The sequence below is a fragment of the Mobula hypostoma genome, chromosome 2 (genome assembly GCF_963921235.1).
Source record: "Mobula hypostoma chromosome 2, sMobHyp1.1, whole genome shotgun sequence".
Taxonomy (NCBI): domain Eukaryota; kingdom Metazoa; phylum Chordata; class Chondrichthyes; order Myliobatiformes; family Myliobatidae; genus Mobula; species Mobula hypostoma.
The window spans coordinates 199,737,497-199,751,051 of record NC_086098.1 but is presented as its reverse complement, the minus strand read 5'-3'; positions in this window follow the sequence as shown (position 1 = coordinate 199,751,051).

Sequence of the window (13,555 nt, the reverse complement as noted above, 5' to 3'; positions counted from 1 at the left end):
TTTCATCAGAACTGCCTTCTTTCATCTTGAGTACCTTGTTGAATTTTCCTTTCTGGGGTTTCTTGTTTCTCTGTATTTTGTCCTTTTTCTGCTGTTGAGTAGCTTTGCATCCTCTGCCAAGGTGGTCCTGTTTGCCACAGTTTCTGCATTCTTTGTCTTTAAACCAACAATCATCAGGGTCATGTGACCTGTTCACACAACGGTAACATTTCTTTCCTTCATTTCTGTTCAGTGACATTTTATTTGTGGCATATTCCAGAGATTTTTGTTATATCTCGGAAGCACCCCGTGCTGCTGTTTCCGTTGATATTGCAATATTTAGTGCTTTCTCAAATGTAAGGTTTCTTTCACACAGAAGCTTCTTCTATGTGGTTTCACAGTGCATGCCACACACTAACCTGTCCCACAATGTGTCCAATAGACCAGCTTCAAATTGACAATATTTTGATAATTTGCTCAATTCAGCACAATATTCAGAAATGCTTTCATTTTTGCTTTGATCCCGATTGTGAAATTTAAATCTTTCAGAAATGACCAGTGGTTTGGGGTTTAAATGCTGTTGGAGAGTGCCTACTATTTGCTTGAACCTTTTGTCAGCTGGCTTTTCAGGGGTTAACAAGCTCCGTAGCAGGCCATATGTTTTTGCTCCATTAATACTGAGTAAGATGCTGGCTTTCTTTTCATCCTTAACACTGTTAGCCTCACAATATAACTCCACTGTTCCAATGTACGTTGCACATTCTTCAATGCCACTATCAAATCCTGTAATGGTTCCAATCATTGCCATCTTTGTTATGTTAATTAAGCCCCTGTTCTCCCCTTATTTTCCTTTTTGACTCACGTGTCCTTTTTGCTACCACCACGAGCGCACTCTGTCTAGGTGTGTGTGTTGCTCCTTTTTATCTCCCTTCTGGGGCTGGCAGACCCTCAGTCCCTCGGGGTTAGCGCCGGCTGTGGTCTTGGCTGGACGTGCTGTGGCTCCAACTGTGTCTCTTGGTCTCCTAATGTTCCAGACCCTGGCTGCGCTCCTGCTTCCTTACAGAATCCCGGCCTCGCTCTGCCCCCTTCTCCTGCTCCTTGGCTCGTTCCTTGCACTCTTCTTCCGAGCGTTGTTATCAATTAAAGCACGGCGGTCCGATACAATGTAGGTTCATTAACCTCGTTGCCAATTTGTTGGGTATGTGGCCTGGCTACACAACAATGCTACTAATAAAAACACTGGAGACAGAAGCTAAGGTTCATGGTTCTTTTCTGGCAGAAACCGAACTCGGCACACACGTACAGATCAATACATGCCTAATAGCGCATTCAACGACATGTTACTTAAACATAAAATAGTCTCTTGTTATACTGTATTCTATACGGTACACATATAGATAAGTTTCTCTGGATTCTATGCATTCTGATGGTCTGAATGAGGCTTCTATGGGAACTCATCTGTTCTACCTTCATTAATACTTTACTCTATACATTATTGTCGCCAAACAATTGATACTGGAATGAACAATCATTATAGCGATATTTGATTCTGCGCTTCCACTCCCTGGATTACAAATCGATAGTAAATGTTAAAAATTTAAATTAAAAATCATAAATAGAAAATATAAAAATGGAAAGTAAGGTAGTGCAAAAAAACCAAGATGCAAGTCTGGATACTTGGAGGGTACGGCCCAGATCTGGGTCAGGATCTGTTCAGCAGTCTTATCACAGTTGGAAAGAAGCTGTTCCCAAATCTGGCCATACGAACCTTCAAGCTCCTGAGCCTTCTCCCGGAGGGAAGAGGGACAAAAAGTATGTTGGCTGGGTGGATCGTGTCCTTGATTATCCTGGCAGCACTGCTCCGACAGCGTGCAGTGTAAAGTGAGTCCAAGGACGGAAGATTGGTTTGTGTGATGTGCTGCGCCATGTTCAGGATCTTCTGCAGCTTCTTCTGGTCTTGGACAGGACAACTTCCATACCAGGTTGTGATGCACCCTAGAAAAATGCTTTCTACGGTGCATCTATAAAAATTAGTGAGGGTTTTGGGGGACAGGACAAATTTCTTTAGTTTTCTCAGGAAGTAAAGGTGCTGGTGGGCCTTCTTGGCAGTGGACTCTGCTTCGTTGGACCAAGTCAAGTCATTTGTGATATTTGGCACATTCTGAAAGAATTCAGTCAGACTTGTGAGGCATGGCCTGCCCCTCACAAAGCCATGCTGACTATCCCTAATCGGACTATGCTTCTCCAAAGCTTCATAAGTTATATGTCCAAGATTCTTCTCTAAAAAAATATGCCCTCCACTGAAGTAAGACTCACTGGTTGAAAATTCCCAGGGTTATCTTTAATCTCGTTCTTGAACAAATAAATAACATTTGTCACCTTCCACTCATCTGGTACTACTCTTGTGGCCAGAGAACACTCAATGATCATCGCCAAAGGTGCAGCAGTCCTTCCCTCACTTCCCACTGTAGCCGAGGACATAACTAACACAGATCAGATTTGATATAGTGTACATTTATTTAACAAGACATTTAATAACTTTCCATGCAACAGATTGGTCAAGATAGTAACTTTAAATCCAAGAGAAAGCAACAATTTAGAACTGAAATTTGAACTATCATTGCAATATGAAACAAAAGAATAGAAGAAAATATGAGGAGGGGTTGGCCATTTGGCCCTTCTAGCCTTACTTGGCACTCAATACGATTATGGCAGTCCTACTGTATGATGTTCTCAACTTTTGTGCTGTGCCAGTTCTCATTAGTCCTCGATCTTTCAAATATTTATCTATCACTACCTTAAATCTATTTTCTGATCTGGCCTTCATCACCTCAGGGGCAGGGAGTTCCAAACGTTCACCACAGTTTAAAATAAGCAGATCCATCTTGTCGTTACATTTCCATATTCTTGACTTTTCCCTCAAGTCAATACATTTGAAATCTATCCTGTCTGACCTCCTTAGGATCTTACATGTTTGAACAAGTTCATCTGCCATTTTCTAAACTCCAGGGAGTAACAATGCAAACTTTTCAGCCTCTCTTAATTGGACAACTCTCTCATCCCAGGACTTCACCTGGTGAATCTCCTTTGGATGCCTCCAATATCACTCTCTCCTTTTTAGGTATGGGAACCAAAATTGTGCTGCATTCCAGGGGTGGCCTTAACAACATCCTGTAGAACTGCAAAATAAAATCTCTTTGCAACCAAAGAAGGCAAATAAGACATTTGTCCTAATGAGGGGTCTCTGGCTGAAATATCAACTGTTTATTCCTTTCAATAGATGCTGTCTGGCCTGTTGAGTTCCTCCAGCATATTGTGTGTTTTGCCATGCTGGTGTTTGTGAAACATGACATTTGTTTTCTTAAATATTTGTAGAACCTGCCAGGCAACTTTTTAATAATTCATGCACTAGTACACGTAGCTTCCTCTGAACTTCACTCATCTCCAATCTCTTTCCTTTTAGATAATAATCTCCATTGTTTCCTCTTATCAAAGTGCAGACATCATGCTTCCCACATTGAAATCCACTTGCTAGGTTTTTGTTCAGTGACTCAGTCCATCTGTATCCCATCACAGAATCACAGTCACCTCATCACAAATCCATATTCACTAACTTTCATATAATCAGCAAAGTTGGAAGCATTATATATTTTGTTCCCTATTCCAGGTCATTGATGAATATACTAAACAATTGTGAGCCTTCGTGTACTCTGCAATTACATCCCTCCAGCACAAAAATAACCCATTTTTCTAACCTTTTGTTTTCTAGCCAGTTTTCAATCCATGCTAATATTCGTCTATCAAAACTCTGACTTCCGAATTTATGCACTAACTTCATATGTGGCACCTTGTCAAATGCCTTTTGGAAAGCTAAATGCACTATGCCCTCCAGCAGCTTTCCCTGACTCATCTTTAAATGAAATTGAGCTAACCTCTCAAACATGGTTTAATTGTTGACTACAATTAGCTTTCCTAAACCATTAGCTATTACGTCTTCGGCTATTGACTCCACCACGTTGCAAACAATAGATATTAAACAAATTGACCCATAGTTTCTGCATTCTACCTTCCTCCATGTTTGAACAAAAAAGTATTTTGTCTGTTTTACCCTGTTTTTTTGGGAATTTCCTGAAATTAGCAAGTTATGACAAATTTAATTCAATGGGTGGCTTCCTCAGGAGCTGCTGCCTTTAAAATCCTAGCTGGAGGTCACCAAGCCTCGGCAACTTGTCTGCTTCTAGCTACAGCTATTTTCCTCAATTTTTTAAAGCTCCAACCCGTTATTTGAAATTAGCCCCTCTGTTATTTTGGGAATAACTTTTCAACATTCTTATTGGTGAAGACTAATGCAAAAAAATAATAAATTTGTCATTTATTAGATTCCTGTTATTATCTCACCCCACATTTCACCTTAGATACCTTCTTCCTGTTAAGATATCCTTGTAAACTCATACTGTTTGCTTTGATATTGCATACAAGTCTTCTCTCGAGATCATTTTCCTTTGGGAGCTTTTAAACTTTTCACTCTATATACTAAACTTACCAGTTCTCTGACCTACCATTTTATTTCTGACCTCCTTTATTAAGGTTATGCCTCTTTCTCATGGAATCCCTCTTTCTCACAAGTTCCCACTGAGTACTGTAGTCCAGATGATGGAATATCTGTCACTGTTTATATCCTAATCTCCCTCTTAGTTTCCTTTCCTTCGGACAATTTCAGTTTCATTCCATATTAATTCCCGATGGAACATGGAACATGAAACATGAAACACCACAGCATTGTACAGGCCCTTCATCCCACAGTGCTGTGCTGACTTTTTAACCTACTCTAAGGTCAATCCAACTCTTCCCTCATACACAGCCTTCCATTTTTCTATAATCCATATACCTATCAAAATGTCCCTAATGTATCTGCCTCAAACACTGCACCTGGCAGAGGTTTCTTGCACTCACCACTCTGTGTAAAAAGACTTACCTCTGCCATCTCCCCTACGTCTTCCTCCAATCACTTTAAAAGTATGCTACCTCGTGTCAGCCATTTTACCCATGAAAAAATCTTTGGCTATCCAGAGTCTCCTATCATTTTATATATCTATCTGGTCACCTCTCATCCTCATTCACTCCAAAGAAAAAAGCTCCAGCTTGTTCAACCTCTCTTCATAAGATATGCCTTCTAGTCCAGGCAACACCATGGCATTCTCTCTCTAAATTTTCCACATCCTGCCTATAGTGAGGCAAATAAAGCTTAACACAAAACTCCCAAGTGTGGTCTTAACAGAGTTTTACAGAGCTGCAACGTTACTTCACGGCTCTTGTACTCAATCCCCTTACTAATGAAGGCCAACACATCATATGCTTTTTTTTAAACAACCCTATAACAATTTGCATGGCAAATCTGAGGGATATCTGGACGTGGAACCCAAGATCCCTCTGTTCCTCCATATTGCCAAGAATATTGCCTAAAATTGTATTTAGTTTGTAACTTTGACTTTCCCAAATGAATCACTTCAAACTTTCCAAGTTGAACTCCATCTGCCACTTCTCAGCACAGCTCTGCATCCTTCAGTGTTGTAACCTAAACTGGTAAGATGCTGATGCATGTGAACACAGTGGCCTCTCGGGGGCCAACCAAAGGTGCTTTTTTCTTTGTAAAATTTGTTTTTTTTCAATCCAGAGTTACAATTCTACTTCAAGAACATTGGATACTGCAGGGCTACCTCATCAGTGAGCATCACCTACCTCATCACCTATCAGAGTAACTGGACTGGTATCTGTGGCAGAGCCAGTCAAGGTGTCAAAGGGGCCAGCCGGACTGTCAGCGGAGCCGGTTTGTGTACAGTGGAGCTGATCTGGCTGCAGACCCTGTTGTTGGTGCGACACAGAACCATCAGGGTTGGCGGGAGACTGTGGGACATTTCACTTGCAATTGAAAGACTTTGTCGGACAGTGAAAATGTAAGTTGCCGCAGGCCTGTTGCCCTTGTCTGGTTGAGGGAGAGTCAACATGGGAGCTGTGTAGCCTCAGTTATAGCGAAAGTAGGACTCAAGCCTTGGGCTTGCCTGCTGCTACAAACGAGGTGAGAGACGCAGAAACGCTACCGCATGGTTGAGCTCAGCTGGGGCCTGGCCTCTCCCATCTATGCTGCCCCCAGTGTTTGAGCAGTGGAATGACAGGCTGGATTGGTCCATTTCTACACTGCCAGGAGACTGTACCATCGATTGCTGGACATCGTTGCTCAGGATCTTGGACTACATGTTTCTCTTTTTTTGAGGAAATATGCTTCTTTGCTCAATATTTTGAATTATGTTACTTGCTATCCTTGAATGTTTGCTTGTTATTTTGAATGTTTTGTACCTTGGTCCCAGGGGAGCACTGTCTCATTCAGCTGAATCTATGTATGGTTTGAATGATATTGATAACTTGATTTAATTTGATAACATTCTAAACTATCTACAGCACCACTGACATAATGTTATCTGCAAAGTTATGAACCACCCTACCATTACTCATCCAATTCATATATAAAAGTCACAAACAGTCAGAGTCTCAGGACAGATCCTGTGGAATACCACCAGTCACTGACCTACACAAGAATATACTCCATCTGCAACTACCTCCTGCCTTCTATGGGCAAGCCAATTCTGTATCCATATAACTAAGTTTCCCTGAATCCCATGCCTCCTGACTATTTGAATGAGCCTACCATGGGGAACCTTATCAAACGCTTACTAAAATCCATATTCTCTACATGCACTGCCCTACCTTCATCAACATGGTGTTCACATCCTCAAATAATTCAATCTGGCTCATGAGGCATGACCTTCCCCTCATATAGCCATGTTGACTATCCCTAATCAGATTATGCTTCTCCAAACGCTCGTAATCCTGTCTCTAAGAATCCCCTCTAATAGTTTGCCCACCCCTGAAGTAAGACTCCCTATTCAACAATTCCCAGCATTACTCCTACTCCCTTTCTTGAACAAAGGAATAATATTTGTCACCCTCCAATCATCTGTTACTATTCTTGTGGCTAGTGAAGATATAAAGATTATTGCCAGAGGCACAACAATCACTTCCCATAGTAATTCAAGGTATATCCTGTCTGGTCCTGGAGACTTACCTATTCTACTATTTATCAAAAGTTCCAGCACATTCACTTTCTTAATGACATGTTCTCCCATGTGACCCTGTTTTATGCTGTCCTCACAAACATCAAGGACCATCTCACTGGTGAATTCATTAAGGAACTTCCGTACCGCCTCTTCCAGGCACATTTTCTTTTCTATCCCTGACTGGTTTGATTATCACCCCAGTCATCCACCTGCTCTTCACATACATATCAAATACCTTGGGGTTTTCTTTAATCCTACTCACCAACACAACACCTTCTCATGTCCCCATTCTACATGTATTGTTAATCTCCTTCCTGGCTAACTTGTAACTCTCTAGCGCTCTGTCTGATCCTTGCTTCCTAAACTTTAAGTAAGCTTCTTTCTCTTCGTGGCTAGATAATGTATTCCACAACTCTTGTCAACCATGCTTCCTTCACTCTGTCATCCTTTTCCTACCTCACTGGGACAAACCTATCCAGAAGCCCACCAAGAGATCTGTCACCTGACCAGCTTCATTACCTAGTACCAGATCTAGTATGGTCTCTCCTCTAATCAGTCTGTCCACATGTTATGTCAGGCATCCTTCTTGTAAATACCTAACAGACCTTACCCCATCTAAACCTTTTGTACTAAGGAGGCACCAATTAATATTAGGGTAGTTGAAATCACGTGTTAGTACCTCCAGCTGAACCCTGTCTTTTTGTGTGTTTCCCCCTAGTCGTCATTCTGTAGTTTTGTGTTGCCATGTGCTCTTGTTTGTTTTCATGCCCCATATGCTCCTGTCCCCACCCCTGCTCTGCTCCGGCCCCTGTATCACTGATTACTCTGCCCCTCACCTGTTTCCCAATATTACCTGTATTGCTACCATCTGTGTCTCATTGTGCTCCACCTATCATATGCCTTTCTGTTTATTGCTCAGTGTATTTTAGTCCTGTGTTTTCACTAGTGTTTTGCCAGATTGTGCCAGTGAGTTTTCCTGACCCTTTCCAGCATTCATATCTAAACTCTGCCTTTCTGAGTATTGACCCTACCTGTTTGCTGACCCTGATTTTGCCTGTTTATCTCGATTGTTCTGTTTTTTTTTCTCTGCCTGTTTTCTGATTCTGATTTTTGGATTTCTCTGGATTTTTTTGATCTCCACCTGAACTTTGACGCTGACTTTGTTGCCCCTCTGGATTTGTTACTCAATAAATATCACAGTATGCACAGTACTTGGTCTGCGATTGGGTCCCTGCTCAAAGTTCTGTTTGTACAATCGGGCCAGAATAGATCCAGCAGACCCCAGTCGTCTGAGAGCTATCCTGGAAGAACAGGGAGTGATGCTGGGGAGACACCAGAACCAACTGGACTCCGTGTTTGGGGCAGTGGAGTTGCTTTCTGCCAATGTAGCTGATCTTGTGGCCCAGACTCACTCTCTCCAGCTGTCCCAGAGCGCCCATCAACATTCTGCGACTGCATCTTCTGCCCGGCCCTCTGCGTCCTCGCATGCTCCTCCTGTCCAAGAGCCCCATCTGTTCCCTCCAGAGAAGTAGTCGGGTGAACCTGGTACCTGCCACTCTTCTCTTTACTAGTGCACACTCATTTTTGAATTACAACCAACAACATTTCCGACTGATCAAGCCAAGGTAGACTATGTCATCACCCAACTGTCCAGTCGGGCGTGAGAATGGGGAACAGCCGTTTGGGAGGCAGGCTGTCCTTTCTGCATTAGTTTTCTGTTATTTTCTGAGGAGATGAGAAAAGCGTTTGATCGCTCCAAACATTGGAGAGAGGCTGCACATGCACCAGGGGCACAGATCTGTGTCAGATTACACTATAGAGTTCCAGACCCTAGCCACCTCCAGTGGATGGGACTCGGAGGCACAGTATGACACCTTCCTGAATGGTCTCTCCAAAAACATCAAAGATGAGCTGGTCACCCAGGACCTTCCTGCCACCTGGTGGATTTGGCCATCCGTATTGATATTCACCTTCAGCAGCGCCCATGAGGGAGGGGTTCCAGAAGGTCCCTGGGGGCACTGAGTGAGTTCCAAACTCCTCGTCGGTCTGCATTGCCCCGCCATTTGCCCGATCTACAACTCACATTCCAGAGCCCGAGTCTATGCACGTTGTCCATACCCGCCTGATGCTGACTGAAAGACAGAGGAGAATCAGCACGTGCTCCTATCTGCTCTGTGGCCAAGCAGGCCACTTCATCACCACCTGCCCAGTAAAAGCCAGCGCTCACCAGTGGAATGAGGAGTACTGGTGTACGTGACCCCTGTCTTGTCCCCTGCTCAACTCCACTCACTCTCATACCTGCTTCTCTGGAGTGGGGCGTCCAACAGTGAGCAGTCTCTGCCTTGGTCAATTCTGGTGCGGAGGGGAGTTTTATCGATTCTGGCTTGGCTGCCCAGTGGGTATTACCCACGTCTGCTCTCCCATCACTATTGATGTCCAACACCTTGAACGGTCAGAGACTGGCTAACATCATGTCATAGCCTCAGTGAGTCTCAGTTTATCAGGCAATCATCCTGAACAGTTAACCCTTTATGTTATTGACTCTCCTCAAACTTCCATTGTCCTGGGCCATCCCTGGTTAGTTAAACACAACCCCCACATTGACTGGCTCAGTCGCAAGATTGTAGGCTGGAGCCTATTCTATCACTCCCACTGCCTCCGCCATGCTCAACTTCCCTTATCTCCAAGCCCAGATTCCTCCTCGAGGAATTTCCGGACCTTAGTGCCATCCTTCCCGAGTACATGGACCTCAAGGCTGTGTTTAGCAAGTCCCGGGCCACTTCCCTGCAGTTTATATGACTACAGCATTGATTTCTTGCCTGGCACATCTCCCCCAAGGAGCCGCCTGTATTCTCTGTCCCTACCTGAAACAGTAGCCATGAGTAAGTACATTCAAGAGTCTCTGGCTGCAGGCATCATCCCGCCATCTTCCTCCCCTGCTAGTGCTGTTTTTTTCTTTCTTGGAAAGACGGCTTCTTATGCCCATGCATTGATTAACAGGGACTGAACGAAGTCACTGTTAAGAACCATTACCCTCTTCCACTCATGACCTTGGCATTTGAACTACTACAAGGAGCTTCAGTTTTCACCAAGCTTGATCTCCGTAATGCCTACCATCTTGTCCGCATCCATGAAGGGGACGAGTGAGAGATGGACTTCAACACCACCTCAGGCCATTATGAGTATCTGGTCATGCCATTTGGTCTCACCAATACCCCCGCTGTCTTCCAAGCCCTGGTAAATTACGTTCTCAGGGATATGCTGAACCAATTTGTTTTTCTGTACCTCAATGAACTCTGTCTTCTTGTATGTTTCCCCCTAGTTGTCATTCTATGGTTTTGTATTGCCATGCACTTTTGTTTGGTTTTTATTCCCCATGTGCCTCTGTCCCCGCCCCCACTCTACTCCAGCCCCTGTATCACTGATTACTTCACCCCTCACTTGTTTCTCATTATTACCTGTATTGCTGCCACCTGTGTCTCATTGTGCTCCACCTATCTGTTTATTGCTCAGTGTATTTTTGTGCTATGCTTTCACCAGTGTTTTGCCAGATTGTGCCAGGGAGTTTTCCTGAGCCTTTCCAGCATTCTTATCTAAACTCTGTCCTTCCGAGTATTGGCCCTACCTGCTTGCTGACCCTGATTTCGCCTGTTTATCTTGATTGTTCTGGTTTCTGATTCTGCCTGTTTCCTGATTCCGATTTTTGGATTTCTCTGGATTTTTTGACCTCTGCCTGAACTTTGATGCCAATTGTTGCTCTTCTGGATTTGTTGCTCAATAAATATCAATGTGCACTGTACTTGCTCTGCAATTGGGTCCCTGCCCCAGCGCCCTGACATTACCCATGACAACAGCACTGTTATTTTTGCATCTTTCCAAAATCTGCCTCCGGATCTGTTTCGGGAGGGGTGGGGGGAGTACATAGGAATCTCCTGATAGATGATTGCTTCCTTCCTGTTTTTGGCTTCCACCAACACTGGTTCTGTAGACAATCCCTCCATGACTTCGTCCCTTTTTGCAGCTGTGATACTCACCCTGATTAGAAATGCCACTCCTCCAGCTCTTTTACCTCCCCTCCCTGTCCCATTTAAAATATTTAAAGCTCGTAACATCCAACAGCCATTCCTGCCCTTGTGACTGTCAAGTCTCTGTAACAGCTACCATATCGTAGTTCCACGTACTGACCCTTGCCCTACATTTGTCACCCTTGTTGGTACTACTGTATCCTCTTGTTGCCAACTATATAGCCAGTTGATGCCATTTCTGTCCATATTGAAGTGATTATGTTCCTCAACTATTTACTCTCATGTTGCTTCAGGAATTCTATTAAAAGATTGCTACCACCAAGGGAACTTTTAACAGCAGGATCCTTCCTCATGACAGCATGAAAATAGTATATTCCAAAGTCAGCAACATATTGTTCCAATAAGTAGTCCCAGATGCATTCCACAAATCTTCTTTTGCAATACTCTTGCTTATTTGGTTCATTGAATCAATATGTAGTTTAAAATCTCCTATGACAATTGCAGTTCCCTGCAAATTTGCCCTAGATACTTCATCATACGCTCTGCCCTATTCAGAAGTTACATATTGAGGCCTATAGACAAATCCTACCCTTATCTTCTTTACCCAATTGCTATTTATGATTGCAACCCAATCTAATTTTACATCAAAATCCACTGCCTCTATATCACAACATTACATAGCACCTTCCTTACCTAAAATAATTTACATATTGCTATTTAACTATTTATGGTTTTATTACTATTTATTATTTATGGTGCAACTATAACGAAAACCAATTTCCCCCAGGATCAATGAAGTATGACTATGACTATAAAAGCCTTCCCTTCCCTTCCCTTCCCTTCCCTTCCCTTTTGGCCTGTTCAACATCATGAACAGGCAGTGCCATAGATCTGTTCCTGAGAAATGCTTATAACCCAAACCATTCATCAATTGGAAATTAGCAAGAATGGGATCACAGAAAAGGTGGGTGATGGGAGAATGAGCAGATGTGGGAAGAGATTTACTGAGTGTGTGAACGAATCTGCTCAGTGACCCCAGTTCTGGCTGACTTGGTTGTTGAGGCTCAGGGTCGGGGTGGAGATAGCAGACACATGGAAATATCCTGTTCCCACCCAGCTGAGGAGGCTTGCAGCTTGCAAATCATCCCCATTTGTGCCGCCGGTCTCCCAAACACTCAGATTCAGATTTATTTATCACATGTATACCAAATGTTACAGTGAAGTGCATCACTTGTGTTCACAACCAGCTTACCCAAGGATGTGCTGGGAGAAGCCTGCAAGTGCCGCAACACATTCCGTCGCCATCATTGTATGCCCACAATGCTTAGCAGAACAACACAGAAAACAACAAACATAGAAACAACAACAGCAAACAAACACCATTCCTCCCTTCCACACTCTCCTCACCCAGCCCTACACATGACAGTCCTCCAACAACAGGACAGGCCTCCAGGCTTCAGGTCATTGGGATTTGTCTTCTGTAGTACTGATGGACATTCGGACTTCGATCCCTGGAATAGCCAATGAAGGGACCCCAAATTCCAGGCTCGAACGCCGGGCATGTTGACTCACCAGCTCTTGTTCCTCTTGCTCACACGGACATCTGATCTCGAGACCCATTGAACTGGCACAGCCCAACATCCACGTACATCCTTCATTACACGCACATCACCCCACTTCAAACGTGGAGTGCTGAGTGTAGACTAGAGGCCTAGATTCCGGCCTGACCTCTAACCCTTCCCCATCCTTGATTCTAAACCCTAATCTGATCTCTAACTCCCCCAAATTACTTTCCCGAAACACTAACCTGCCTTCCACTTCCCATTCTGTCCATAAAACCATCGCTATGAACTTAAAAACAACTAAATTTGAGGCATGATCTCAACGGAGACCACAGCTTGGCGCCATCTTGATGAGCTTCTTGACTTTATTTATATGTATAAGGTGGTCCATAAGTTGGGCTTTCATAACCCTAGGGGGACCTGTAGACTGGAATACTGAACACACAGTCCTGTTCGCAGCACAGGTGGGTGATGATTGTCCCAATACGTGTATGTAAGACTGATGAACTAATTTTATACCTCTGTTTCTTTTCCCCGCCCCACAACTTCTCAAATTGCAGTATTTTTGTTTTCAATTTTAATCAAGGATGCATTTGATCCTTAGATTGTGGAACTGTGAAGTTGTTGCCATTACAGAGTCTTGGATGTCTCAAGGGGCAGAGTGTGCCAGGCTTTAGATGTTTCAAAAAGGATAGGGAGAGAGGCAAAAGAGGTGGGGGTGTGGCATTGCCAATCAGGGACACTGTCACGGCTGTAGAAAGGGAGGAAGTCATTGAGGGATTATCTACTGATCAGTGTGGGTGGAAGTCAGAAACAGGAAGGGAGCAGTAACTCTACTGGGTACTTTTTATAGACCCCCCTCCCAATAGTAACAGGG